General features: G+C 61.0%; 24 non-coding genes across 24 annotated transcripts; all 24 read left to right on the top strand.

Annotated features, from left to right (window-relative positions):
* Positions 1-253: 253 nt before the first annotated feature.
* Positions 254-417, top strand: LOC143800985 (U1 spliceosomal RNA). Its single transcript, XR_013220646.1, has one exon. It is a non-coding gene; the product is annotated as a U1 spliceosomal RNA (small nuclear RNA).
* A 794-nt stretch (positions 418-1211) lies between these two features.
* Positions 1212-1375, top strand: LOC143800984 (U1 spliceosomal RNA). Its single transcript, XR_013220645.1, has one exon. It is a non-coding gene; the product is annotated as a U1 spliceosomal RNA (small nuclear RNA).
* Positions 1376-2169: 794 nt separating this feature from the next.
* Positions 2170-2333, top strand: LOC143800983 (U1 spliceosomal RNA). The gene has a single exon (XR_013220644.1). It is a non-coding gene; the product is annotated as a U1 spliceosomal RNA (small nuclear RNA).
* A 794-nt stretch (positions 2334-3127) lies between these two features.
* Positions 3128-3291, top strand: LOC143800982 (U1 spliceosomal RNA). The gene has a single exon (XR_013220643.1). It is a non-coding gene; the product is annotated as a U1 spliceosomal RNA (small nuclear RNA).
* A 1126-nt stretch (positions 3292-4417) lies between these two features.
* Positions 4418-4580, top strand: LOC143801315 (U1 spliceosomal RNA). Its single transcript, XR_013220914.1, has one exon. It is a non-coding gene; the product is annotated as a U1 spliceosomal RNA (small nuclear RNA).
* A 795-nt stretch (positions 4581-5375) lies between these two features.
* LOC143800981 (U1 spliceosomal RNA) lies at positions 5376-5539 on the top strand. The gene has a single exon (XR_013220642.1). It is a non-coding gene; the product is annotated as a U1 spliceosomal RNA (small nuclear RNA).
* A 794-nt stretch (positions 5540-6333) lies between these two features.
* On the top strand, positions 6334-6497 carry LOC143800979 (U1 spliceosomal RNA). The gene has a single exon (XR_013220641.1). It is a non-coding gene; the product is annotated as a U1 spliceosomal RNA (small nuclear RNA).
* A 794-nt stretch (positions 6498-7291) lies between these two features.
* Positions 7292-7455, top strand: LOC143800978 (U1 spliceosomal RNA). The gene has a single exon (XR_013220640.1). It is a non-coding gene; the product is annotated as a U1 spliceosomal RNA (small nuclear RNA).
* Positions 7456-8234: 779 nt separating this feature from the next.
* Positions 8235-8398, top strand: LOC143801286 (U1 spliceosomal RNA). Its single transcript, XR_013220903.1, has one exon. It is a non-coding gene; the product is annotated as a U1 spliceosomal RNA (small nuclear RNA).
* A 1106-nt stretch (positions 8399-9504) lies between these two features.
* Positions 9505-9668, top strand: LOC143801299 (U1 spliceosomal RNA). The gene has a single exon (XR_013220913.1). It is a non-coding gene; the product is annotated as a U1 spliceosomal RNA (small nuclear RNA).
* Positions 9669-10774: 1106 nt separating this feature from the next.
* LOC143801298 (U1 spliceosomal RNA) lies at positions 10775-10938 on the top strand. Its single transcript, XR_013220912.1, has one exon. It is a non-coding gene; the product is annotated as a U1 spliceosomal RNA (small nuclear RNA).
* Positions 10939-11732: 794 nt separating this feature from the next.
* Positions 11733-11896, top strand: LOC143800977 (U1 spliceosomal RNA). The gene has a single exon (XR_013220639.1). It is a non-coding gene; the product is annotated as a U1 spliceosomal RNA (small nuclear RNA).
* A 794-nt stretch (positions 11897-12690) lies between these two features.
* On the top strand, positions 12691-12854 carry LOC143800976 (U1 spliceosomal RNA). The gene has a single exon (XR_013220638.1). It is a non-coding gene; the product is annotated as a U1 spliceosomal RNA (small nuclear RNA).
* A 794-nt stretch (positions 12855-13648) lies between these two features.
* LOC143800975 (U1 spliceosomal RNA) lies at positions 13649-13812 on the top strand. Its single transcript, XR_013220637.1, has one exon. It is a non-coding gene; the product is annotated as a U1 spliceosomal RNA (small nuclear RNA).
* A 794-nt stretch (positions 13813-14606) lies between these two features.
* LOC143800974 (U1 spliceosomal RNA) lies at positions 14607-14770 on the top strand. Its single transcript, XR_013220636.1, has one exon. It is a non-coding gene; the product is annotated as a U1 spliceosomal RNA (small nuclear RNA).
* Positions 14771-15564: 794 nt separating this feature from the next.
* LOC143800973 (U1 spliceosomal RNA) lies at positions 15565-15728 on the top strand. The gene has a single exon (XR_013220635.1). It is a non-coding gene; the product is annotated as a U1 spliceosomal RNA (small nuclear RNA).
* A 794-nt stretch (positions 15729-16522) lies between these two features.
* On the top strand, positions 16523-16686 carry LOC143800972 (U1 spliceosomal RNA). The gene has a single exon (XR_013220634.1). It is a non-coding gene; the product is annotated as a U1 spliceosomal RNA (small nuclear RNA).
* Positions 16687-17480: 794 nt separating this feature from the next.
* On the top strand, positions 17481-17644 carry LOC143800970 (U1 spliceosomal RNA). Its single transcript, XR_013220632.1, has one exon. It is a non-coding gene; the product is annotated as a U1 spliceosomal RNA (small nuclear RNA).
* Positions 17645-18438: 794 nt separating this feature from the next.
* LOC143800969 (U1 spliceosomal RNA) lies at positions 18439-18602 on the top strand. The gene has a single exon (XR_013220631.1). It is a non-coding gene; the product is annotated as a U1 spliceosomal RNA (small nuclear RNA).
* A 794-nt stretch (positions 18603-19396) lies between these two features.
* On the top strand, positions 19397-19560 carry LOC143800967 (U1 spliceosomal RNA). Its single transcript, XR_013220630.1, has one exon. It is a non-coding gene; the product is annotated as a U1 spliceosomal RNA (small nuclear RNA).
* A 794-nt stretch (positions 19561-20354) lies between these two features.
* On the top strand, positions 20355-20518 carry LOC143800966 (U1 spliceosomal RNA). Its single transcript, XR_013220629.1, has one exon. It is a non-coding gene; the product is annotated as a U1 spliceosomal RNA (small nuclear RNA).
* A 794-nt stretch (positions 20519-21312) lies between these two features.
* Positions 21313-21476, top strand: LOC143800965 (U1 spliceosomal RNA). Its single transcript, XR_013220628.1, has one exon. It is a non-coding gene; the product is annotated as a U1 spliceosomal RNA (small nuclear RNA).
* Positions 21477-22267: 791 nt separating this feature from the next.
* Positions 22268-22431, top strand: LOC143800964 (U1 spliceosomal RNA). Its single transcript, XR_013220627.1, has one exon. It is a non-coding gene; the product is annotated as a U1 spliceosomal RNA (small nuclear RNA).
* Positions 22432-23225: 794 nt separating this feature from the next.
* Positions 23226-23389, top strand: LOC143800963 (U1 spliceosomal RNA). Its single transcript, XR_013220626.1, has one exon. It is a non-coding gene; the product is annotated as a U1 spliceosomal RNA (small nuclear RNA).
* The last annotated feature ends 2569 nt before the right edge of the window (positions 23390-25958 follow it).

Here is a 25958-nt window from a genome sequence, read left to right as displayed (position 1 = left end):
GGGCGGAGCCAACGCTCCTCTATGCAAATGACTCAGGCTGCTGCTGTGCATCTTGGGCGGCTTTGGACTTGAGCTCGGCCTGCCCTGGGGGGGGCGGAGTGGGCGTCGGGAGCGACCGGCGCCTCCCACTCGAGGAGCCTCCGTGCGGTCTGTGCCGAACGCCACCCCCGCCCCCTCCCTTTCGGGCCCGAGACTCCGCGATGTTGGGGAGCTGCGTCGGAGGGGCGCTCGTCGGGCCGGCGGGCCCCAACTCATACTTACCTGGCAGGGGAGATACCATGATCACTAAGGTGGTTCTCCCAGGGTGAGGCTCATCCATTGCACTCCGGGTGTGCTGACCCCTGCGATTTCCCCAAATGCGGGAAACTCGACTGCATAATTTGTGGTAGTGGGGGACTGCGTTCGCGCTTTCCCCTGATTTCCTATGGTCAAAGACAGAACACTAAAGATGCTCTGCTGAGCCAAAGTGAGACTTTGGAGAAGCTCAAAGCAGGCAGATGTGGCCTTTGGCTCCCCCTTGTGGGGGAAGGATGCCACCTTCCCTGTGTCGTGTCGCTGCTTTCTTGGTTTGTTTGAGGTTGTTGCCTTTGCTTGACACTTTGGCCCTTTTTTGGCCCCCTGGCTGGTGGGGAATGATCACCTCATTTGCATCTCATTGACTTGGTGACGACATGGCTTGCTCTGCTTGTCTGCAGGGGCAGGCAGGCCCGCCCGCTCGCTCACGGGAGGGCACCTGCAGCATCCCCATCTCGCAGCCTTCGGGCTGGAGCTGGACCTGTGAGTGGGCCGCTGGTGCGCGGCTATCTGCTGCGGTTTGGGCCTCCTGCCCTTGAGCCTCCCTCCAGCGTGCATCCTCTTGAGCGGAGATGAGCGAGTCACGAGAGGGTGCCGGCCGGCAGCTGGAGCTCGAGCTGTCTACAGCATGTTCTCAGGCCAGCGCAGCAGCGTGAGGCTGCTGGGGCGGAGCCAACGCTCCTCTATGCAAATGACTCAGGCTGCTGCTGTGCATCTTGGGCGGCTTTGGACTTGAGCTCGGCCTGCCCTGGGGGGGGCGGAGTGGGCGTCGGGAGCGACCGGCGCCTCCCACTCGAGGAGCCTCCGTGCGGTCTGTGCCGAACGCCACCCCCGCCCCCTCCCTTTCGGGCCCGAGACTCCGCGATGTTGGGGAGCTGCGTCGGAGGGGCGCTCGTCGGGCCGGCGGGCCCCAACTCATACTTACCTGGCAGGGGAGATACCATGATCACTAAGGTGGTTCTCCCAGGGTGAGGCTCATCCATTGCACTCCGGGTGTGCTGACCCCTGCGATTTCCCCAAATGCGGGAAACTCGACTGCATAATTTGTGGTAGTGGGGGACTGCGTTCGCGCTTTCCCCTGATTTCCTATGGTCAAAGACAGAACACTAAAGATGCTCTGCTGAGCCAAAGTGAGACTTTGGAGAAGCTCAAAGCAGGCAGATGTGGCCTTTGGCTCCCCCTTGTGGGGGAAGGATGCCACCTTCCCTGTGTCGTGTCGCTGCTTTCTTGGTTTGTTTGAGGTTGTTGCCTTTGCTTGACACTTTGGCCCTTTTTTGGCCCCCTGGCTGGTGGGGAATGATCACCTCATTTGCATCTCATTGACTTGGTGACGACATGGCTTGCTCTGCTTGTCTGCAGGGGCAGGCAGGCCCGCCCGCTCGCTCACGGGAGGGCACCTGCAGCATCCCCATCTCGCAGCCTTCGGGCTGGAGCTGGACCTGTGAGTGGGCCGCTGGTGCGCGGCTATCTGCTGCGGTTTGGGCCTCCTGCCCTTGAGCCTCCCTCCAGCGTGCATCCTCTTGAGCGGAGATGAGCGAGTCACGAGAGGGTGCCGGCCGGCAGCTGGAGCTCGAGCTGTCTACAGCATGTTCTCAGGCCAGCGCAGCAGCGTGAGGCTGCTGGGGCGGAGCCAACGCTCCTCTATGCAAATGACTCAGGCTGCTGCTGTGCATCTTGGGCGGCTTTGGACTTGAGCTCGGCCTGCCCTGGGGGGGGCGGAGTGGGCGTCGGGAGCGACCGGCGCCTCCCACTCGAGGAGCCTCCGTGCGGTCTGTGCCGAACGCCACCCCCGCCCCCTCCCTTTCGGGCCCGAGACTCCGCGATGTTGGGGAGCTGCGTCGGAGGGGCGCTCGTCGGGCCGGCGGGCCCCAACTCATACTTACCTGGCAGGGGAGATACCATGATCACTAAGGTGGTTCTCCCAGGGTGAGGCTCATCCATTGCACTCCGGGTGTGCTGACCCCTGCGATTTCCCCAAATGCGGGAAACTCGACTGCATAATTTGTGGTAGTGGGGGACTGCGTTCGCGCTTTCCCCTGATTTCCTATGGTCAAAGACAGAACACTAAAGATGCTCTGCTGAGCCAAAGTGAGACTTTGGAGAAGCTCAAAGCAGGCAGATGTGGCCTTTGGCTCCCCCTTGTGGGGGAAGGATGCCACCTTCCCTGTGTCGTGTCGCTGCTTTCTTGGTTTGTTTGAGGTTGTTGCCTTTGCTTGACACTTTGGCCCTTTTTTGGCCCCCTGGCTGGTGGGGAATGATCACCTCATTTGCATCTCATTGACTTGGTGACGACATGGCTTGCTCTGCTTGTCTGCAGGGGCAGGCAGGCCCGCCTGCTCGCTCACGGGAGGGCACCTGCAGCATCCCCATCTCGCAGCCTTCGGGCTGGAGCTGGACCTGTGAGTGGGCCGCTGGTGCGCGGCTATCTGCTGCGGTTTGGGCCTCCTGCCCTTGAGCCTCCCTCCAGCGTGCATCCTCTTGAGCGGAGATGAGCGAGTCACGAGAGGGTGCCGGCCGGCAGCTGGAGCTCGAGCTGTCTACAGCATGTTCTCAGGCCAGCGCAGCAGCGTGAGGCTGCTGGGGCGGAGCCAACGCTCCTCTATGCAAATGACTCAGGCTGCTGCTGTGCATCTTGGGCGGCTTTGGACTTGAGCTCGGCCTGCCCTGGGGGGGGCGGAGTGGGCGTCGGGAGCGACCGGCGCCTCCCACTCGAGGAGCCTCCGTGCGGTCTGTGCCGAACGCCACCCCCGCCCCCTCCCTTTCGGGCCCGAGACTCCGCGATGTTGGGGAGCTGCGTCGGAGGGGCGCTCGTCGGGCCGGCGGGCCCCAACTCATACTTACCTGGCAGGGGAGATACCATGATCACTAAGGTGGTTCTCCCAGGGTGAGGCTCATCCATTGCACTCCGGGTGTGCTGACCCCTGCGATTTCCCCAAATGCGGGAAACTCGACTGCATAATTTGTGGTAGTGGGGGACTGCGTTCGCGCTTTCCCCTGATTTCCTATGGTCAAAGACAGAACACTAAAGATGCTCTGCTGAGCCAAAGTGAGACTTTGGAGAAGCTCAAAGCAGGCAGATGTGGCCTTTGGCTCCCCCTTGTGGGGGAAGGATGCCACCTTCCCTGTGTCGTGTCGCTGCTTTCTTGGTTTGTTTGAGGTTGTTGCCTTTGCTTGACACTTTGGCCCTTTTTTGGCCCCCTGGCTGGTGGGGAATGATCACCTCATTTGCATCTCATTGACTTGGTGACGACATGGCTTGCTCTGCTTGTCTGCAGGGGCAGGCAGGCCCGCCCGCTCGCTCACGGGAGGGCACCTGCAGCATCCCCATCTCGCAGCCTTCGGGCTGGAGCTGGACCTGTGAGTGGGCCGCTGGTGCGCGGCTATCTGCTGCGGTTTGGGCCTCCTGCCCTTGAGCCTCCCTCCAGCGTGCATCCTCTTGAGCGGAGATGAGCGAGTCACGAGAGGGTGCCGGCCGGCAGCTGGAGCTCGAGCTGTCTACAGCATGTTCTCAGGCCAGCGCAGCAGCGTGAGGCTGCTGGGGCGGAGCCAACGCTCCTCTATGCAAATGACTCAGGCTGCTGCTGTGCATCTTGGGCGGCTTTGGACTTGAGCTCGGCCTGCCCTGGGGGGGGCGGAGTGGGCGTCGGGAGCGACTGGCGCCTCCCACTCGAGGAGCCTCCGTGCGGTCTGTGCCGAACGCCACCCCCGCCCCCTCCCTTTCGGGCCCGAGACTCCGCGATGTTGGGGAGCTGCGTCGGAGGGGCGCTCGTCGGGCCGGCGGGCCCCAACTCATACTTACCTGGCAGGGGAGATACCATGATCACTAAGGCTACGTTCACATTAGCGTTAAGCTAATGTGCGTCGGGTTTGCGTCGGCGACGCAGCGGCGACGCATGCGTCATGCGCCCCCTATACTTAACATGGGGGACGCATGCGTTTTTTTTTGTTGCGTTGTGCCACACATGCGTCTTTTTTGCCGCAAGCGTCGGACCAAGAAAACGCAACAAGTTGCCTTTTTCTTGCGTCCGATTTTCGGCAAAAAACGACGCATGCGTCGCAAAACGCAGCGTTTTTGCGTGCGTTTTGCCGCGTTTTTGCGTGCGTTGTGCGTTGCGTCGCCGACGCAGCGGCGCACAACGCTAGTGTGAACGTAGCCTAAGGTGGTTCTCCCAGGGTGAGGCTCATCCATTGCACTCCGGGTGTGCTGACCCCTGCGATTTCCCCAAATGCGGGAAACTCGACTGCATAATTTGTGGTAGTGGGGGACTGCGTTCGCGCTTTCCCCTGATTTCCTATGGTCAAAGACAGAACACTAAAGATGCTCTGCTGAGCCAAAGTGAGACTTTGGAGAAGCTCAAAGCAGGCAGATGTGGCCTTTGGCTCCCCCTTGTGGGGGAAGGATGCCACCTTCCCTGTGTCGTGTCGCTGCTTTCTTGGTTTGTTTGAGGTTGTTGCCTTTGCTTGACACTTTGGCCCTTTTTTGGCCCCCTGGCTGGTGGGGAATGATCACCTCATTTGCATCTCATTGACTTGGTGACGACATGGCTTGCTCTGCTTGTCTGCAGGGGCAGGCAGGCCCGCCCGCTCGCTCACGGGAGGGCACCTGCAGCATCCCCATCTCGCAGCCTTCGGGCTGGAGCTGGACCTGTGAGTGGGCCGCTGGTGCGCGGCTATCTGCTGCGGTTTGGGCCTCCTGCCCTTGAGCCTCCCTCCAGCGTGCATCCTCTTGAGCGGAGATGAGCGAGTCACGAGAGGGTGCCGGCCGGCAGCTGGAGCTCGAGCTGTCTACAGCATGTTCTCAGGCCAGCGCAGCAGCGTGAGGCTGCTGGGGCGGAGCCAACGCTCCTCTATGCAAATGACTCAGGCTGCTGCTGTGCATCTTGGGCGGCTTTGGACTTGAGCTCGGCCTGCCCTGGGGGGGGCGGAGTGGGCGTCGGGAGCGACCGGCGCCTCCCACTCGAGGAGCCTCCGTGCGGTCTGTGCCGAACGCCACCCCCGCCCCCTCCCTTTCGGGCCCGAGACTCCGCGATGTTGGGGAGCTGCGTCGGAGGGGCGCTCGTCGGGCCGGCGGGCCCCAACTCATACTTACCTGGCAGGGGAGATACCATGATCACTAAGGTGGTTCTCCCAGGGTGAGGCTCATCCATTGCACTCCGGGTGTGCTGACCCCTGCGATTTCCCCAAATGCGGGAAACTCGACTGCATAATTTGTGGTAGTGGGGGACTGCGTTCGCGCTTTCCCCTGATTTCCTATGGTCAAAGACAGAACACTAAAGATGCTCTGCTGAGCCAAAGTGAGACTTTGGAGAAGCTCAAAGCAGGCAGATGTGGCCTTTGGCTCCCCCTTGTGGGGGAAGGATGCCACCTTCCCTGTGTCGTGTCGCTGCTTTCTTGGTTTGTTTGAGGTTGTTGCCTTTGCTTGACACTTTGGCCCTTTTTTGGCCCCCTGGCTGGTGGGGAATGATCACCTCATTTGCATCTCATTGACTTGGTGACGACATGGCTTGCTCTGCTTGTCTGCAGGGGCAGGCAGGCCCGCCCGCTCGCTCACGGGAGGGCACCTGCAGCATCCCCATCTCGCAGCCTTCGGGCTGGAGCTGGACCTGTGAGTGGGCCGCTGGTGCGCGGCTATCTGCTGCGGTTTGGGCCTCCTGCCCTTGAGCCTCCCTCCAGCGTGCATCCTCTTGAGCGGAGATGAGCGAGTCACGAGAGGGTGCCGGCCGGCAGCTGGAGCTCGAGCTGTCTACAGCATGTTCTCAGGCCAGCGCAGCAGCGTGAGGCTGCTGGGGCGGAGCCAACGCTCCTCTATGCAAATGACTCAGGCTGCTGCTGTGCATCTTGGGCGGCTTTGGACTTGAGCTCGGCCTGCCCTGGGGGGGGCGGAGTGGGCGTCGGGAGCGACCGGCGCCTCCCACTCGAGGAGCCTCCGTGCGGTCTGTGCCGAACGCCACCCCCGCCCCCTCCCTTTCGGGCCCGAGACTCCGCGATGTTGGGGAGCTGCGTCGGAGGGGCGCTCGTCGGGCCGGCGGGCCCCAACTCATACTTACCTGGCAGGGGAGATACCATGATCACTAAGGTGGTTCTCCCAGGGTGAGGCTCATCCATTGCACTCCGGGTGTGCTGACCCCTGCGATTTCCCCAAATGCGGGAAACTCGACTGCATAATTTGTGGTAGTGGGGGACTGCGTTCGCGCTTTCCCCTGATTTCCTATGGTCAAAGACAGAACACTAAAGATGCTCTGCTGAGCCAAAGTGAGACTTTGGAGAAGCTCAAAGCAGGCAGATGTGGCCTTTGGCTCCCCCTTGTGGGGGAAGGATGCCACCTTCCCTGTGTCGTGTCGCTGCTTTCTTGGTTTGTTTGAGGTTGTTGCCTTTGCTTGACACTTTGGCCCTTTTTTGGCCCCCTGGCTGGTGGGGAATGATCACCTCATTTGCATCTCATTGACTTGGTGACGACATGGCTTGCTCTGCTTGTCTGCAGGGGCAGGCAGGCCCGCCCGCTCGCTCACGGGAGGGCACCTGCAGCATCCCCATCTCGCAGCCTTCGGGCTGGAGCTGGACCTGTGAGTGGGCCGCTGGTGCGCGGCTATCTGCTGCGGTTTGGGCCTCCTGCCCTTGAGCCTCCCTCCAGCGTGCATCCTCTTGAGCGGAGATGAGCGAGTCACGAGAGGGTGCCGGCCGGCAGCTGGAGCTCGAGCTGTCTACAGCATGTTCTCAGGCCAGCGCAGCAGCGTGAGGCTGCTGGGGCGGAGCCAACGCTCCTCTATGCAAATGACTCAGGCTGCTGCTGTGCATCTTGGGCGGCTTTGGACTTGAGCTCGGCCTGCCCTGGGGGGGGCGGAGTAGGCGTCGGGAGCGACCGGCGCCTCCCACTCGAGGAGCCTCCGTGCGGTCTGTGCCGAACGCCACCCCCGCCCCCTCCCTTTCGGGCCCGAGACTCCGCGATGTTGGGGAGCTGCGTCGGAGGGGCGCTCGTCGGGCCGGCGGGCCCCAACTCATACTTACCTGGCAGGGGAGATACCATGATCACTAAGGTGGTTCTCCCAGGGTGAGGCTCATCCATTGCACTCCGGGTGTGCTGACCCCTGCGATTTCCCCAAATGCGGGAAACTCGACTGCATAATTTGTGGTAGTGGGGGACTGCGTTCGCGCTTTCCCCTGATTTCCTATGGTCAAAGACAGAACACTAAAGATGCTCTGCTGAGCCAAAGTGAGACTTTGGAGAAGCTCAAAGCAGGCAGATGTGGCCTTTGGCTCCCCCTTGTGGGGGAAGGATGCCACCTTCCCTGTGTCGTGTCGCTGCTTTCTTGGTTTGTTTGAGGTTGTTGCCTTTGCTTGACACTTTGGCCCTTTTTTGGCCCCCTGGCTGGTGGGGAATGATCACCTCATTTGCATCTCATTGACTTGGTGACGACATGGCTTGCTCTGCTTGTCTGCAGGGGCAGGCAGGCCCGCCCGCTCGCTCACGGGAGGGCACCTGCAGCATCCCCATCTCGCAGCCTTCGGGCTGGAGCTGGACCTGTGAGTGGGCCGCTGGTGCGCGGCTATCTGCTGCGGTTTGGGCCTCCTGCCCTTGAGCCTCCCTCCAGCGTGCATCCTCTTGAGCGGAGATGAGCGAGTCACGAGAGGGTGCCGGCCGGCAGCTGGAGCTCGAGCTGTCTACAGCATGTTCTCAGGCCAGCGCAGCAGCGTGAGGCTGCTGGGGCGGAGCCAACGCTCCTCTATGCAAATGACTCAGGCTGCTGCTGTGCATCTTGGGCGGCTTTGGACTTGAGCTCGGCCTGCCCTGGGGGGGGCGGAGTGGGCGTCGGGAGCGACCGGCGCCTCCCACTCGAGGAGCCTCCGTGCGGTCTGTGCCGAACGCCACCCCCGCCCCGAGACTCCGCGATGTTGGGGAGCTGCGTCGGAGGGGCGCTCGTCGGGCCGGCGGGCCCCAACTCATACTTACCTGGCAGGGGAGATACCATGATCACTAAGGTGGTTCTCCCAGGGTGAGGCTCATCCATTGCACTCCGGGTGTGCTGACCCCTGCGATTTCTCCAAATGCGGGAAACTCGACTGCATAATTTGTGGTAGTGGGGGACTGCGTTCGCGCTTTCCCCTGATTTCCTATGGTCAAAGACAGAACACTAAAGATGCTCTGCTGAGCCAAAGTGAGACTTTGGAGAAGCTCAAAGCAGGCAGATGTGGCCTTTGGCTCCCCCTTGTGGGGGAAGGATGCCACCTTCCCTGTGTCGTGTCGCTGCTTTCTTGGTTTGTTTGAGGTTGTTGCCTTTGCTTGACACTTTGGCCCTTTTTTGGCCCCCTGGCTGGTGGGGAATGATCACCTCATTTGCATCTCATTGACTTGGTGACGACATGGCTTGCTCTGCTTGTCTGCAGGGGCAGGCAGGCCCGCCCGCTCGCTCACGGGAGGGCACCTGCAGCATCCCCATCTCGCAGCCTTCGGGCTGGAGCTGGACCTGTGAGTGGGCCGCTGGTGCGCGGCTATCTGCTGCGGTTTGGGCCTCCTGCCCTTGAGCCTCCCTCCAGCGTGCATCCTCTTGAGCGGAGATGAGCGAGTCACGAGAGGGTGCCGGCCGGCAGCTGGAGCTCGAGCTGTCTACAGCATGTTCTCAGGCCAGCGCAGCAGCGTGAGGCTGCTGGGGCGGAGCCAACGCTCCTCTATGCAAATGACTCAGGCTGCTGCTGTGCATCTTGGGCGGCTTTGGACTTGAGCTCGGCCTGCCCTGGGGGGGGCGGAGTGGGCGTCGGGAGCGACCGGCGCCTCCCACTCGAGGAGCCTCCATGCGGTCTGTGCCGAACGCCACCCCCGCCCCCTCCCTTTCGGGCCCGAGACTCCGCGATGTTGGGGAGCTGCGTCGGAGGGGCGCTCGTCGGGCCGGCGGGCCCCAACTCATACTTAGGCTACGTTCACATTAGCGGCGCCCGCCGCAGCGGCGGGCGCCGCAGCGGCGCCGCATGCATCATGCGCCCCTATATTTAACATGGGGGCGCATGGACATGCGGTGCACTTGCTTTTTGCGCCGCATGCGTCCCTGCGGCGCCCGCGTCGGGTCGCGGAGGACGCAGCAAGTTGCATTTTTGCTGCGTCCAAAATCAATGAAAAAAAGGACGCATGCGGCGCAAAAAGCTGCGTTGTGCATGTGTTCACATTTGCGCTGTGCGTTGCGGCGGCGACGCTGCGGCGCACACCGCAAATGTGAACGTAGCCTTACCTGGCAGGGGAGATACCATGATCACTAAGGTGGTTCTCCCAGGGTGAGGCTCATCCATTGCACTCCGGGTGTGCTGACCCCTGCGATTTCCCCAAATGCGGGAAACTCGACTGCATAATTTGTGGTAGTGGGGGACTGCGTTCGCGCTTTCCCCTGATTTCCTATGGTCAAAGACAGAACACTAAAGATGCTCTGCTGAGCCAAAGTGAGACTTTGGAGAAGCTCAAAGCAGGCAGATGTGGCCTTTGGCTCCCCCTTGTGGGGGAAGGATGCCACCTTCCCTGTGTCGTGTCGCTGCTTTCTTGGTTTGTTTGAGGTTGTTGCCTTTGCTTGACACTTTGGCCCTTTTTTGGCCCCCTGGCTGGTGGGGAATGATCACCTCATTTGCATCTCATTGACTTGGTGACGACATGGCTTGCTCTGCTTGTCTGCAGGGGCAGGCAGGCCCGCCCGCTCGCTCACGGGAGGGCACCTGCAGCATCCCCATCTCGCAGCCTTCGGGCTGGAGCTGGACCTGTGAGTGGGCCGCTGGTGCGCGGCTATCTGCTGCGGTTTGGGCCTCCTGCCCTTGAGCCTCCCTCCAGCGTGCATCCTCTTGAGCGGAGATGAGCGAGTCACGAGAGGGTGCCGGCCGGCAGCTGGAGCTCGAGCTGTCTACAGCATGTTCTCAGGCCAGCGCAGCAGCGTGAGGCTGCTGGGGCGGAGCCAACGCTCCTCTATGCAAATGACTCAGGCTGCTGCTGTGCATCTTGGGCGGCTTTGGACTTGAGCTCGGCCTGCCCTGGGGGGGGCGGAGTGGGCGTCGGGAGCGACCGGCGCCTCCCACTCGAGGAGCCTCCATGCGGTCTGTGCCGAACGCCACCCCCGCCCCCTCCCTTTCGGGCCCGAGACTCCGCGATGTTGGGGAGCTGCGTCGGAGGGGCGCTCGTCGGGCCGGCGGGCCCCAACTCATACTTAGGCTACGTTCACATTAGCGGCGCCCGCCGCAGCGGCGGGCGCCGCAGCGGCGCCGCATGCATCATGCGCCCCTATATTTAACATGGGGGCGCATGGACATGCGGTGCACTTGCTTTTTGCGCCGCATGCGTCCCTGCGGCGCCCGCGTCGGGTCGCGGAGGACGCAGCAAGTTGCATTTTTGCTGCGTCCAAAATCAATGAAAAAAAGGACGCATGCGGCGCAAAAAGCTGCGTTGTGCATGTGTTCACATTTGCGCTGTGCGTTGCGGCGGCGACGCTGCGGCGCACACCGCAAATGTGAAAGTAGCCTTACCTGGCAGGGGAGATACCATGATCACTAAGGTGGTTCTCCCAGGGTGAGGCTCATCCATTGCACTCCGGGTGTGCTGACCCCTGCGATTTCCCCAAATGCGGGAAACTCGACTGCATAATTTGTGGTAGTGGGGGACTGCGTTCGCGCTTTCCCCTGATTTCCTATGGTCAAAGACAGAACACTAAAGATGCTCTGCTGAGCCAAAGTGAGACTTTGGAGAAGCTCAAAGCAGGCAGATGTGGCCTTTGGCTCCCCCTTGTGGGGGAAGGATGCCACCTTCCCTGTGTCGTGTCGCTGCTTTCTTGGTTTGTTTGAGGTTGTTGCCTTTGCTTGACACTTTGGCCCTTTTTTGGCCCCCTGGCTGGTGGGGAATGATCACCTCATTTGCATCTCATTGACTTGGTGACGACATGGCTTGCTCTGCTTGTCTGCAGGGGCAGGCAGGCCCGCCCGCTCGCTCACGGGAGGGCACCTGCAGCATCCCCATCTCGCAGCCTTCGGGCTGGAGCTGGACCTGTGAGTGGGCCGCTGGTGCGCGGCTATCTGCTGCGGTTTGGGCCTCCTGCCCTTGAGCCTCCCTCCAGCGTGCATCCTCTTGAGCGGAGATGAGCGAGTCACGAGAGGGTGCCGGCCGGCAGCTGGAGCTCGAGCTGTCTACAGCATGTTCTCAGGCCAGCGCAGCAGCGTGAGGCTGCTGGGGCGGAGCCAACGCTCCTCTATGCAAATGACTCAGGCTGCTGCTGTGCATCTTGGGCGGCTTTGGACTTGAGCTCGGCCTGCCCTGGGGGGGGCGGAGTGGGCGTCGGGAGCGACCGGCGCCTCCCACTCGAGGAGCCTCCGTGCGGTCTGTGCCGAACGCCACCCCCGCCCCCTCCCTTTCGGGCCCGAGACTCCGCGATGTTGGGGAGCTGCGTCGGAGGGGCGCTCGTCGGGCCGGCGGGCCCCAACTCATACTTACCTGGCAGGGGAGATACCATGATCACTAAGGTGGTTCTCCCAGGGTGAGGCTCATCCATTGCACTCCGGGTGTGCTGACCCCTGCGATTTCCCCAAATGCGGGAAACTCGACTGCATAATTTGTGGTAGTGGGGGACTGCGTTCGCGCTTTCCCCTGATTTCCTATGGTCAAAGACAGAACACTAAAGATGCTCTGCTGAGCCAAAGTGAGACTTTGGAGAAGCTCAAAGCAGGCAGATGTGGCCTTTGGCTCCCCCTTGTGGGGGAAGGATGCCACCTTCCCTGTGTCGTGTCGCTGCTTTCTTGGTTTGTTTGAGGTTGTTGCCTTTGCTTGACACTTTGGCCCTTTTTTGGCCCCCTGGCTGGTGGGGAATGATCACCTCATTTGCATCTCATTGACTTGGTGACGACATGGCTTGCTCTGCTTGTCTGCAGGGGCAGGCAGGCCCGCCCGCTCGCTCACGGGAGGGCACCTGCAGCATCCCCATCTCGCAGCCTTCGGGCTGGAGCTGGACCTGTGAGTGGGCCGCTGGTGCGCGGCTATCTGCTGCGGTTTGGGCCTCCTGCCCTTGAGCCTCCCTCCAGCGTGCATCCTCTTGAGCGGAGATGAGCGAGTCACGAGAGGGTGCCGGCCGGCAGCTGGAGCTCGAGCTGTCTACAGCATGTTCTCAGGCCAGCGCAGCAGCGTGAGGCTGCTGGGGCGGAGCCAACGCTCCTCTATGCAAATGACTCAGGCTGCTGCTGTGCATCTTGGGCGGCTTTGGACTTGAGCTCGGCCTGCCCTGGGGGGGGCGGAGTGGGCGTCGGGAGCGACCGGCGCCTCCCACTCGAGGAGCCTCCGTGCGGTCTGTGCCGAACGCCACCCCCGCCCCCTCCCTTTCGGGCCCGAGACTCCGCGATGTTGGGGAGCTGCGTCGGAGGGGCGCTCGTCGGGCCGGCGGGCCCCAACTCATACTTACCTGGCAGGGGAGATACCATGATCACTAAGGTGGTTCTCCCAGGGTGAGGCTCATCCATTGCACTCCGGGTGTGCTGACCCCTGCGATTTCCCCAAATGCGGGAAACTCGACTGCATAATTTGTGGTAGTGGGGGACTGCGTTCGCGCTTTCCCCTGATTTCCTATGGTCAAAGACAGAACACTAAAGATGCTCTGCTGAGCCAAAGTGAGACTTTGGAGAAGCTCAAAGCAGGCAGATGTGGCCTTTGGCTCCCCCTTGTGGGGGAAGGATGCCACCTTCCCTGTGTCGTGTCGCTGCTTTCTTGGTTTGTTTGAGGTTGTTGCCTTTGCTTGACACTTTGGCCCTTTTTTGGCCCCCTGGCTGGTGGGGAATGATCACCTCATTTGCATCTCATTGACTTGGTGACGACATGGCTTGCTCTGCTTGTCTGCAGGGGCAGGCAGGCCCGCCCGCTCGCTCACGGGAGGGCACCTGCAGCATCCCCATCTCGCAGCCTTCGGGCTGGAGCTGGACCTGTGAGTGGGCCGCTGGTGCGCGGCTATCTGCTGCGGTTTGGGCCTCCTGCCCTTGAGCCTCCCTCCAGCGTGCATCCTCTTGAGCGGAGATGAGCGAGTCACGAGAGGGTGCCGGCCGGCAGCTGGAGCTCGAGCTGTCTACAGCATGTTCTCAGGCCAGCGCAGCAGCGTGAGGCTGCTGGGGCGGAGCCAACGCTCCTCTATGCAAATGACTCAGGCTGCTGCTGTGCATCTTGGGCGGCTTTGGACTTGAGCTCGGCCTGCCCTGGGGGGGGCGGAGTGGGCGTCGGGAGCGACCGGCGCCTCCCACTCGAGGAGCCTCCGTGCGGTCTGTGCCGAACGCCACCCCCGCCCCCTCCCTTTCGGGCCCGAGACTCCGCGATGTTGGGGAGCTGCGTCGGAGGGGCGCTCGTCGGGCCGGCGGGCCCCAACTCATACTTACCTGGCAGGGGAGATACCATGATCACTAAGGTGGTTCTCCCAGGGTGAGGCTCATCCATTGCACTCCGGGTGTGCTGACCCCTGCGATTTCCCCAAATGCGGGAAACTCGACTGCATAATTTGTGGTAGTGGGGGACTGCGTTCGCGCTTTCCCCTGATTTCCTATGGTCAAAGACAGAACACTAAAGATGCTCTGCTGAGCCAAAGTGAGACTTTGGAGAAGCTCAAAGCAGGCAGATGTGGCCTTTGGCTCCCCCTTGTGGGGGAAGGATGCCACCTTCCCTGTGTCGTGTCGCTGCTTTCTTGGTTTGTTTGAGGTTGTTGCCTTTGCTTGACACTTTGGCCCTTTTTTGGCCCCCTGGCTGGTGGGGAATGATCACCTCATTTGCATCTCATTGACTTGGTGACGACATGGCTTGCTCTGCTTGTCTGCAGGGGCAGGCAGGCCCGCCCGCTCGCTCACGGGAGGGCACCTGCAGCATCCCCATCTCGCAGCCTTCGGGCTGGAGCTGGACCTGTGAGTGGGCCGCTGGTGCGCGGCTATCTGCTGCGGTTTGGGCCTCCTGCCCTTGAGCCTCCCTCCAGCGTGCATCCTCTTGAGCGGAGATGAGCGAGTCACGAGAGGGTGCCGGCCGGCAGCTGGAGCTCGAGCTGTCTACAGCATGTTCTCAGGCCAGCGCAGCAGCGTGAGGCTGCTGGGGCGGAGCCAACGCTCCTCTATGCAAATGACTCAGGCTGCTGCTGTGCATCTTGGGCGGCTTTGGACTTGAGCTCGGCCTGCCCTGGGGGGGGCGGAGTGGGCGTCGGGAGCGACCGGCGCCTCCCACTCGAGGAGCCTCCGTGCGGTCTGTGCCGAACGCCACCCCCGCCCCCTCCCTTTCGGGCCCGAGACTCCGCGATGTTGGGGAGCTGCGTCGGAGGGGCGCTCGTCGGGCCGGCGGGCCCCAACTCATACTTACCTGGCAGGGGAGATACCATGATCACTAAGGTGGTTCTCCCAGGGTGAGGCTCATCCATTGCACTCCGGGTGTGCTGACCCCTGCGATTTCCCCAAATGCGGGAAACTCGACTGCATAATTTGTGGTAGTGGGGGACTGCGTTCGCGCTTTCCCCTGATTTCCTATGGTCAAAGACAGAACACTAAAGATGCTCTGCTGAGCCAAAGTGAGACTTTGGAGAAGCTCAAAGCAGGCAGATGTGGCCTTTGGCTCCCCCTTGTGGGGGAAGGATGCCACCTTCCCTGTGTCGTGTCGCTGCTTTCTTGGTTTGTTTGAGGTTGTTGCCTTTGCTTGACACTTTGGCCCTTTTTTGGCCCCCTGGCTGGTGGGGAATGATCACCTCATTTGCATCTCATTGACTTGGTGACGACATGGCTTGCTCTGCTTGTCTGCAGGGGCAGGCAGGCCCGCCCGCTCGCTCACGGGAGGGCACCTGCAGCATCCCCATCTCGCAGCCTTCGGGCTGGAGCTGGACCTGTGAGTGGGCCGCTGGTGCGCGGCTATCTGCTGCGGTTTGGGCCTCCTGCCCTTGAGCCTCCCTCCAGCGTGCATCCTCTTGAGCGGAGATGAGCGAGTCACGAGAGGGTGCCGGCCGGCAGCTGGAGCTCGAGCTGTCTACAGCATGTTCTCAGGCCAGCGCAGCAGCGTGAGGCTGCTGGGGCGGAGCCAACGCTCCTCTATGCAAATGACTCAGGCTGCTGCTGTGCATCTTGGGCGGCTTTGGACTTGAGCTCGGCCTGCCCTGGGGGGGGCGGAGTGGGCGTCGGGAGCGACCGGCGCCTCCCACTCGAGGAGCCTCCGTGCGGTCTGTGCCGAACGCCACCCCCGCCCCCTCCCTTTCGGGCCCGAGACTCCGCGATGTTGGGGAGCTGCGTCGGAGGGGCGCTCGTCGGGCCGGCGGGCCCCAACTCATACTTACCTGGCAGGGGAGATACCATGATCACTAAGGTGGTTCTCCCAGGGTGAGGCTCATCCATTGCACTCCGGGTGTGCTGACCCCTGCGATTTCCCCAAATGCGGGAAACTCGACTGCATAATTTGTGGTAGTGGGGGACTGCGTTCGCGCTTTCCCCTGATTTCCTATGGTCAAAGACAGAACACTAAAGATGCTCTGCTGAGCCAAAGTGAGACTTTGGAGAAGCTCAAAGCAGGCAGATGTGGCCTTTGGCTCCCCCTTGTGGGGGAAGGATGCCACCTTCCCTGTGTCGTGTCGCTGCTTTCTTGGTTTGTTTGAGGTTGTTGCCTTTGCTTGACACTTTGGCCCTTTTTTGGCCCCCTGGCTGGTGGGGAATGATCACCTCATTTGCATCTCATTGACTTGGTGACCACATGGCTTGCTCTGCTTGTCTGCAGGGGCAGGCAGGCCCGCCCGCTCGCTCACGGGAGGGCACCTGCAGCATCCCCATCTCGCAGCCTTCGGGCTGGAGCTGGACCTGTGAGTGGGCCGCTGGTGCGCGGCTATCTGCTGCGGTTTGGGCCTCCTGCCCTTGAGCCTCCCTCCAGCGTGCATCCTCTTGAGCGGAGATGAGCGAGTCACGAGAGGGTGCCGGCCGGCAGCTGGAGCTCGAGCTGTCTACAGCATGTTCTCAGGCCAGCGCAGCAGCGTGAGGCTGCTGGGGCGGAGCCAACGCTCCTCTATGCAAATGACTCAGGCTGCTGCTGTGCATCTTGGGCGGCTTTGGACTTGAGCTCGGCCTGCCCTGGGGGGGGCGGAGTGGGCGTCGGGAGCGACCGGCGCCTCCCACTCGAGGAGCCTCCGTGCGGTCTGTGCCGAACGCCACCCCCGCCCCCTCCCTTTCGGGCCCGAGACTCCGCGATGTTGGGGAGCTGCGTCGGAGGGGCGCTCGTCGGGCCGGCGGGCCCCAACTCATACTTACCTGGCAGGGGAGATACCATGATCACTAAGGTGGTTCTCCCAGGGTGAGGCTCATCCATTGCACTCCGGGTGTGCTGACCCCTGCGATTTCCCCAAATGCGGGAAACTCGACTGCATAATTTGTGGTAGTGGGGGACTGCGTTCGCGCTTTCCCCTGATTTCCTATGGTCAAAGACAGAACACTAAAGATGCTCTGCTGAGCCAAAGTGAGACTTTGGAGAAGCTCAAAGCAGGCAGATGTGGCCTTTGGCTCCCCCTTGTGGGGGAAGGATGCCACCTTCCCTGTGTCGTGTCGCTGCTTTCTTGGTTTGTTTGAGGTTGTTGCCTTTGCTTGACACTTTGGCCCTTTTTTGGCCCCCTGGCTGGTGGGGAATGATCACCTCATTTGCATCTCATTGACTTGGTGACGACATGGCTTGCTCTGCTTGTCTGCAGGGGCAGGCAGGCCCGCCCGCTCGCTCACGGGAGGGCACCTGCAGCATCCCCATCTCGCAGCCTTCGGGCTGGAGCTGGACCTGTGAGTGGGCCGCTGGTGCGCGGCTATCTGCTGCGGTTTGGGCCTCCTGCCCTTGAGCCTCCCTCCAGCGTGCATCCTCTTGAGCGGAGATGAGCGAGTCACGAGAGGGTGCCGGCCGGCAGCTGGAGCTCGAGCTGTCTACAGCATGTTCTCAGGCCAGCGCAGCAGCGTGAGGCTGCTGGGGCGGAGCCAACGCTCCTCTATGCAAATGACTCAGGCTGCTGCTGTGCATCTTGGGCGGCTTTGGACTTGAGCTCGGCCTGCCCTGGGGGGGGCGGAGTGGGCGTCGGGAGCGACCGGCGCCTCCCACTCGAGGAGCCTCCGTGCGGTCTGTGCCGAACGCCACCCCCGCCCCCTCCCTTTCGGGCCCGAGACTCCGCGATGTTGGGGAGCTGCGTCGGAGGGGCGCTCGTCGGGCCGGCGGGCCCCAACTCATACTTACCTGGCAGGGGAGATACCATGATCACTAAGGTGGTTCTCCCAGGGTGAGGCTCATCCATTGCACTCCGGGTGTGCTGACCCCTGCGATTTCCCCAAATGCGGGAAACTCGACTGCATAATTTGTGGTAGTGGGGGACTGCGTTCGCGCTTTCCCCTGATTTCCTATGGTCAAAGACAGAACACTAAAGATGCTCTGCTGAGCCAAAGTGAGACTTTGGAGAAGCTCAAAGCAGGCAGATGTGGCCTTTGGCTCCCCCTTGTGGGGGAAGGATGCCACCTTCCCTGTGTCGTGTCGCTGCTTTCTTGGTTTGTTTGAGGTTGTTGCCTTTGCTTGACACTTTGGCCCTTTTTTGGCCCCCTGGCTGGTGGGGAATGATCACCTCATTTGCATCTCATTGACTTGGTGACGACATGGCTTGCTCTGCTTGTCTGCAGGGGCAGGCAGGCCCGCCCGCTCGCTCACGGGAGGGCACCTGCAGCATCCCCATCTCGCAGCCTTCGGGCTGGAGCTGGACCTGTGAGTGGGCCGCTGGTGCGCGGCTATCTGCTGCGGTTTGGGCCTCCTGCCCTTGAGCCTCCCTCCAGCGTGCATCCTCTTGAGCGGAGATGAGCGAGTCACGAGAGGGTGCCGGCCGGCAGCTGGAGCTCGAGCTGTCTACAGCATGTTCTCAGGCCAGCGCAGCAGCGTGAGGCTGCTGGGGCGGAGCCAACGCTCCTCTATGCAAATGACTCAGGCTGCTGCTGTGCATCTTGGGCGGCTTTGGACTTGAGCTCGGCCTGCCCTGGGGGGGGCGGAGTGGGCGTCGGGAGCGACCGGCGCCTCCCACTCGAGGAGCCTCCGTGCGGTCTGTGCCGAACGCCACCCCCGCCCCCTCCCTTTCGGGCCCGAGACTCCGCGATGTTGGGGAGCTGCGTCGGAGGGGCGCTCGTCGGGCCGGCGGGCCCCAACTCATACTTACCTGGCAGGGGAGATACCATGATCACTAAGGTGGTTCTCCCAGGGTGAGGCTCATCCATTGCACTCCGGGTGTGCTGACCCCTGCGATTTCCCCAAATGCGGGAAACTCGACTGCATAATTTGTGGTAGTGGGGGACTGCGTTCGCGCTTTCCCCTGATTTCCTATGGTCAAAGACAGAACACTAAAGATGCTCTGCTGAGCCAAAGTGAGACTTTGGAGAAGCTCAAAGCAGGCAGATGTGGCCTTTGGCTCCCCCTTGTGGGGGAAGGATGCCACCTTCCCTGTGTCGTGTCGCTGCTTTCTTGGTTTGTTTGAGGTTGTTGCCTTTGCTTGACACTTTGGCCCTTTTTTGGCCCCCTGGCTGGTGGGGAATGATCACCTCATTTGCATCTCATTGACTTGGTGACGACATGGCTTGCTCTGCTTGTCTGCAGGGGCAGGCAGGCCCGCCCGCTCGCTCACGGGAGGGCACCTGCAGCATCCCCATCTCGCAGCCTTCGGGCTGGAGCTGGACCTGTGAGTGGGCCGCTGGTGCGCGGCTATCTGCTGCGGTTTGGGCCTCCTGCCCTTGAGCCTCCCTCCAGCGTGCATCCTCTTGAGCGGAGATGAGCGAGTCACGAGAGGGTGCCGGCCGGCAGCTGGAGCTCGAGCTGTCTACAGCATGTTCTCAGGCCAGCGCAGCAGCGTGAGGCTGCTGGGGCGGAGCCAACGCTCCTCTATGCAAATGACTCAGGCTGCTGCTGTGCATCTTGGGCGGCTTTGGACTTGAGCTCGGCCTGCCCTGGGGGGGGCGGAGTGGGCGTCGGGAGCGACCGGCGCCTCCCACTCGAGGAGCCTCCGTGCGGTCTGTGCCGAACGCCACCCCCGCCCCCTCCCTTTCGGGCCCGAGACTCCGCGATGTTGGGGAGCTGCGTCGGAGGGGCGCTCGTCGGGCCGGCGGGCCCCAACTCATACTTACCTGGCAGGGGAGATACCATGATCACTAAGGTGGTTCTCCCAGGGTGAGGCTCATCCATTGCACTCCGGGTGTGCTGACCCCTGCGATTTCCCCAAATGCGGGAAACTCGACTGCATAATTTGTGGTAGTGGGGGACTGCGTTCGCGCTTTCCCCTGATTTCCTATGGTCAAAGACAGAACACTAAAGATGCTCTGCTGAGCCAAAGTGAGACTTTGGAGAAGCTCAAAGCAGGCAGATGTGGCCTTTGGCTCCCCCTTGTGGGGGAAGGATGCCACCTTCCCTGTGTCGTGTCGCTGCTTTCTTGGTTTGTTTGAGGTTGTTGCCTTTGCTTGACACTTTGGCCCTTTTTTGGCCCCCTGGCTGGTGGGGAATGATCACCTCATTTGCATCTCATTGACTTGGTGACGACATGGCTTGCTCTGCTTGTCTGCAGGGGCAGGCAGGCCCGCCCGCTCGCTCACGGGAGGGCACCTGCAGCATCCCCATCTCGCAGCCTTCGGGCTGGAGCTGGACCTGTGAGTGGGCCGCTGGTGCGCGGCTATCTGCTGCGGTTTGGGCCTCCTGCCCTTGAGCCTCCCTCCAGCGTGCATCCTCTTGAGCGGAGATGAGCGAGTCACGAGAGGGTGCCGGCCGGCAGCTGGAGCTCGAGCTGTCTACAGCATGTTCTCAGGCCAGCGCAGCAGCGTGAGGCTGCTGGGGCGGAGCCAACGCTCCTCTATGCAAATGACTCAGGCTGCTGCTGTGCATCTTGGGCGGCTTTGGACTTGAGCTCGGCCTGCCCTGGGGGGGGCGGAGTGGGCGTCGGGAGCGACCGGCGCCTCCCACTCGAGGAGCCTCCGTGCGGTCTGTGCCGAACGCCACCCCCGCCCCCTCCCTTTCGGGCCCGAGACTCCGCGATGTTGGGGAGCTGCGTCGGAGGGGCGCTCGTCGGGCCGGCGGGCCCCAACTCATACTTACCTGGCAGGGGAGATACCATGATCACTAAGGTGGTTCTCCCAGGGTGAGGCTCATCCATTGCACTCCGGGTGTGCTGACCCCTGCGATTTCCCCAAATGCGGGAAACTCGACTGCATAATTTGTGGTAGTGGGGGACTGCGTTCGCGCTTTCCCCTGATTTCCTATGGTCAAAGACAGAACACTAAAGATGCTCTGCTGAGCCAAAGTGAGACTTTGGAGAAGCTCAAAGCAGGCAGATGTGGCCTTTGGCTCCCCCTTGTGGGGGAAGGATGCCACCTTCCCTGTGTCGTGTCGCTGCTTTCTTGGTTTGTTTGAGGTTGTTGCCTTTGCTTGACACTTTGGCCCTTTTTTGGCCCCCTGGCTGGTGGGGAATGATCACCTCATTTGCATCTCATTGACTTGGTGACGACATGGCTTGCTCTGCTTGTCTGCAGGGGCAGGCAGGCCCGCCCGCTCGCTCACGGGAGGGCACCTGCAGCATCCCCATCTCGCAGCCTTCGGGCTGGAGCTGGACCTGTGAGTGGGCCGCTGGTGCGCGGCTATCTGCTGCGGTTTGGGCCTCCTGCCCTTGAGCCTCCCTCCAGCGTGCATCCTCTTGAGCGGAGATGAGCGAGTCACGAGAGGGTGCCGGCCGGCAGCTGGAGCTCGAGCTGTCTACAGCATGTTCTCAGGCCAGCGCAGCAGCGTGAGGCTGCTGGGGCGGAGCCAACGCTCCTCTATGCAAATGACTCAGGCTGCTGCTGTGCATCTTGGGCGGCTTTGGACTTGAGCTCGGCCTGCCCTGGGGGGGGCGGAGTGGGCGTCGGGAGCGACCGGCGCCTCCCACTCGAGGAGCCTCCGTGCGGTCTGTGCCGAACGCCACCCCCGCCCCCTCCCTTTCGGGCCCGAGACTCCGCGATGTTGGGGAGCTGCGTCGGAGGGGCGCTCGTCGGGCCGGCGGGCCCCAACTCATACTTACCTGGCAGGGGAGATACCATGATCACTAAGGTGGTTCTCCCAGGGTGAGGCTCATCCATTGCACTCCGGGTGTGCTGACCCCTGCGATTTCCCCAAATGCGGGAAACTCGACTGCATAATTTGTGGTAGTGGGGGACTGCGTTCGCGCTTTCCCCTGATTTCCTATGGTCAAAGACAGAACACTAAAGATGCTCTGCTGAGCCAAAGTGAGACTTTGGAGAAGCTCAAAGCAGGCAGATGTGGCCTTTGGCTCCCCCTTGTGGGGGAAGGATGCCACCTTCCCTGTGTCGTGTCGCTGCTTTCTTGGTTTGTTTGAGGTTGTTGCCTTTGCTTGACACTTTGGCCCTTTTTTGGCCCCCTGGCTGGTGGGGAATGATCACCTCATTTGCATCTCATTGACTTGGTGACGACATGGCTTGCTCTGCTTGTCTGCAGGGGCAGGCAGGCCCGCCCGCTCGCTCACGGGAGGGCACCTGCAGCATCCCCATCTCGCAGCCTTCGGGCTGGAGCTGGACCTGTGAGTGGGCCGCTGGTGCGCGGCTATCTGCTGCGGTTTGGGCCTCCTGCCCTTGAGCCTCCCTCCAGCGTGCATCCTCTTGAGCGGAGATGAGCGAGTCACGAGAGGGTGCCGGCCGGCAGCTGGAGCTCGAGCTGTCTACAGCATGTTCTCAGGCCAGCGCAGCAGCGTGAGGCTGCTGGGGCGGAGCCAACGCTCCTCTATGCAAATGACTCAGGCTGCTGCTGTGCATCTTGGGCGGCTTTGGACTTGAGCTCGGCCTGCCCTGGGGGGGGCGGAGGCGTCGGGAGCGACCGGCGCCTCCCACTCGAGGAGCCTCCGTGCGGTCTGTGCCGAACGCCACCCCCGCCCCCTCCCTTTCGGGCCCGAGACTCCGCGATGTTGGGGAGCTGCGTCGGAGGGGCGCTCGTCGGGCCGGCGGGCCCCAACTCATACTTACCTGGCAGGGGAGATACCATGATCACTAAGGTGGTTCTCCCAGGGTGAGGCTCATCCATTGCACTCCGGGTGTGCTGACCCCTGCGATTTCCCCAAATGCGGGAAACTCGACTGCATAATTTGTGGTAGTGGGGGACTGCGTTCGCGCTTTCCCCTGATTTCCTATGGTCAAAGACAGAACACTAAAGATGCTCTGCTGAGCCAAAGTGAGACTTTGGAGAAGCTCAAAGCAGGCAGATGTGGCCTTTGGCTCCCCCTTGTGGGGGAAGGATGCCACCTTCCCTGTGTCGTGTCGCTGCTTTCTTGGTTTGTTTGAGGTTGTTGCCTTTGCTTGACACTTTGGCCCTTTTTTGGCCCCCTGGCTGGTGGGGAATGATCACCTCATTTGCATCTCATTGACTTGGTGACGACATGGCTTGCTCTGCTTGTCTGCAGGGGCAGGCAGGCCCGCCCGCTCGCTCACGGGAGGGCACCTGCAGCATCCCCATCTCGCAGCCTTCGGGCTGGAGCTGGACCTGTGAGTGGGCCGCTGGTGCGCGGCTATCTGCTGCGGTTTGGGCCTCCTGCCCTTGAGCCTCCCTCCAGCGTGCATCCTCTTGAGCGGAGATGAGCGAGTCACGAGAGGGTGCCGGCCGGCAGCTGGAGCTCGAGCTGTCTACAGCATGTTCTCAGGCCAGCGCAGCAGCGTGAGGCTGCTGGGGCGGAGCCAACGCTCCTCTATGCAAATGACTCAGGCTGCTGCTGTGCATCTTGGGCGGCTTTGGACTTGAGCTCGGCCTGCCCTGGGGGGGGCGGAGTGGGCGTCGGGAGCGACCGGCGCCTCCCACTCGAGGAGCCTCCGTGCGGTCTGTGCCGAACGCCACCCCCGCCCCCTCCCTTTCGGGCCCGAGACTCCGCGATGTTGGGGAGCTGCGTCGGAGGGGCGCTCGTCGGGCCGGCGGGCCCCAACTCATACTTACCTGGCAGGGGAGATACCATGATCACTAAGGTGGTTCTCCCAGGGTGAGGCTCATCCATTGCACTCCGGGTGTGCTGACCCCTGCGATTTCCCCAAATGCGGGAAACTCGACTGCATAATTTGTGGTAGTGGGGGACTGCGTTCGCGCTTTCCCCTGATTTCCTATGGTCAAAGACAGAACACTAAAGATGCTCTGCTGAGCCAAAGTGAGACTTTGGAGAAGCTCAAAGCAGGCAGATGTGGCCTTTGGCTCCCCCTTGTGGGGGAAGGATGCCACCTTCCCTGTGTCGTGTCGCTGCTTTCTTGGTTTGTTTGAGGTTGTTGCCTTTGCTTGACACTTTGGCCCTTTTTTGGCCCCCTGGCTGGTGGGGAATGATCACCTCATTTGCATCTCATTGACTTGGTGACGACATGGCTTGCTCTGCTTGTCTGCAGGGGCAGGCAGGCCCGCCCGCTCGCTCACGGGAGGGCACCTGCAGCATCCCCATCTCGCAGCCTTCGGGCTGGAGCTGGACCTGTGAGTGGGCCGCTGGTGCGCGGCTATCTGCTGCGGTTTGGGCCTCCTGCCCTTGAGCCTCCCTCCAGCGTGCATCCTCTTGAGCGGAGATGAGCGAGTCACGAGAGGGTGCCGGCCGGCAGCTGGAGCTCGAGCTGTCTACAGCATGTTCTCAGGCCAGCGCAGCAGCGTGAGGCTGCTGGGGCGGAGCCAACGCTCCTCTATGCAAATGACTCAGGCTGCTGCTGTGCATCTTGGGCGGCTTTGGACTTGAGCTCGGCCTGCCCTGGGGGGGGCGGAGTGGGCGTCGGGAGCGACCGGCGCCTCCCACTCGAGGAGCCTCCGTGCGGTCTGTGCCGAACGCCACCCCCGCCCCCTCCCTTTCGGGCCCGAGACTCCGCGATGTTGGGGAGCTGCGTCGGAGGGGCGCTCGTCGGGCCGGCGGGCCCCAACTCATACTTACCTGGCAGGGGAGATACCATTCTCTCTGGGTGAGTATCGCTTCTCAGCCTTCTGACGGGCAGCAGTGGTGGGAGACTACTTCTGTTTCTTGTTGGTTGGCGGTTGCGATCGGGGTTCCCCTTGTGGGGCCCTGGTGTGCGATAGAGTGGCGACTGTGTTTATCTGCTACGAAAATGGTGGAGAAGGCACGTGGATTAGAGGACTCTGTCCGTCTACAAGTCCTGTCTGGACATGAGGAAGAAATTGGCCTGGACCAAATTTGTATGGATGTCTTGAAGAACATAAGAAGCCTTAAGGTAACAGATGTATTGGCACTGCAGGATTTTCAAAAGCAGGGAATTTATGATATCACGTTTGTTTCCTTGGGTATATGTCAGCAAGTCTACATGGAGCTGGTGCGGATGAAGGAGAAGAAAGAAGTGGAATGCCTGGAGTTTATTGTAGTGGAGCCCCTTTTTCAGCAGACTTACAAGTATGTTGTGGTACATATGTATAATCCCAAGGTTCCAGATGATAACGTAACCCATTTTTTGAGAAGATACTGCTATGAAGTTAAATTCCTGGGGAAGATGAAAAATAGGCATAACTATTATAATGGCAAAAGGAGATACTTGGTGAAATTAATCCCTGATGCAACAGCTATTGGGGGGGCTCTGAGCATTCCTGCACAATTTTCAATTGGGGGGGAGAGGGGCTTTTGTTTCTACACTGGACAAATTGAATATTGTAGAAAGTGTCATATGTACGGACATGTACAGAGAGAATGCCCGGTGCAAGGAATTGTTTGTAAGAATTGTGGGAAGCCTGGCCACATGGTGGATAGTTGCCCTGAGGCAAAGGTGTGTGATTTGTGTGGGTTGGAAGGTCACTTTGCCAGGAAATGTAGATTTTGGACTCAGACTCCTAAGTCCTATGCGGATGCAACTAGTGGTCATTGGGGGAATAAGAGTGATGGTAAGAGTGGGCAGCATGGAAGTGCTAAAGATGAGAAAAGTGAGTTTGGTGGAAAAGGCACACCTGAGCATCGTGCTGGTGTGATTGCTTCAAATGCAGCTAAAGTGCAAAGGAGTCAGAAACAAAATGGTGGAAGTAAAGTGGGCCATGCTGGATCTAAGATGGAGGATGGTGGGCGGGGCCAGGAAGGGGGAAAAGATTTTCAGAGTTCTCCTATAGTTGATCTGGGCGAGGCCAAGGATGCAATGGAGACTGTGTCTGAAGGACAGGGCCTTGGTGGTGAATTGGCATATGCTAATGCAGGCGTATGTGTGGACCCTGTAGTGGGGGAGGGAGATGGGGAAGGAATGGAGTTTCAGGAGGTGGAGGAGGAGGAGGAGGAGGATTCAGATAGGACACTCACCCCTGGGCAGAGGGATGGGGGGACTAGTAGTAGTGATGAAAGTGTTTTGGAGGATGGTGATGATGATGATAATGATGATGATGATGATGAGGAAGAGGAGGAGGAAATGGCTTCCTCGCTCAGTAAAAAGAGTAGAATGGAGGGGTGTTGGTCTGGTGGGCAGGGAGATCCTGTCTCTCCAAGGCCAGGTGTTTCTAACAGGGACTCGGATCCTGAGTCGCCTGATATACGTAGAAAAGTGGATGCTAGGAATATCCCTTTGTCTGAATCATGATGGAGAATGTATGGTGGAAAATAATTTTTTTTGCCATGATGAGTTTATGTGTTGCTTCCCTGAATGTGAGAGGGATCAGTTCTTCTATCAGGAGAGCAGGTATATTCGATTATATGGAGAGGGTGAATGCTGACATT

The sequence above is a fragment of the Ranitomeya variabilis genome, chromosome 1 (genome assembly GCF_051348905.1).
Source record: "Ranitomeya variabilis isolate aRanVar5 chromosome 1, aRanVar5.hap1, whole genome shotgun sequence".
Lineage (NCBI taxonomy): Eukaryota > Metazoa > Chordata > Amphibia > Anura > Dendrobatidae > Ranitomeya > Ranitomeya variabilis.
This window is presented reverse-complemented; position numbering and strand designations above follow the sequence as displayed.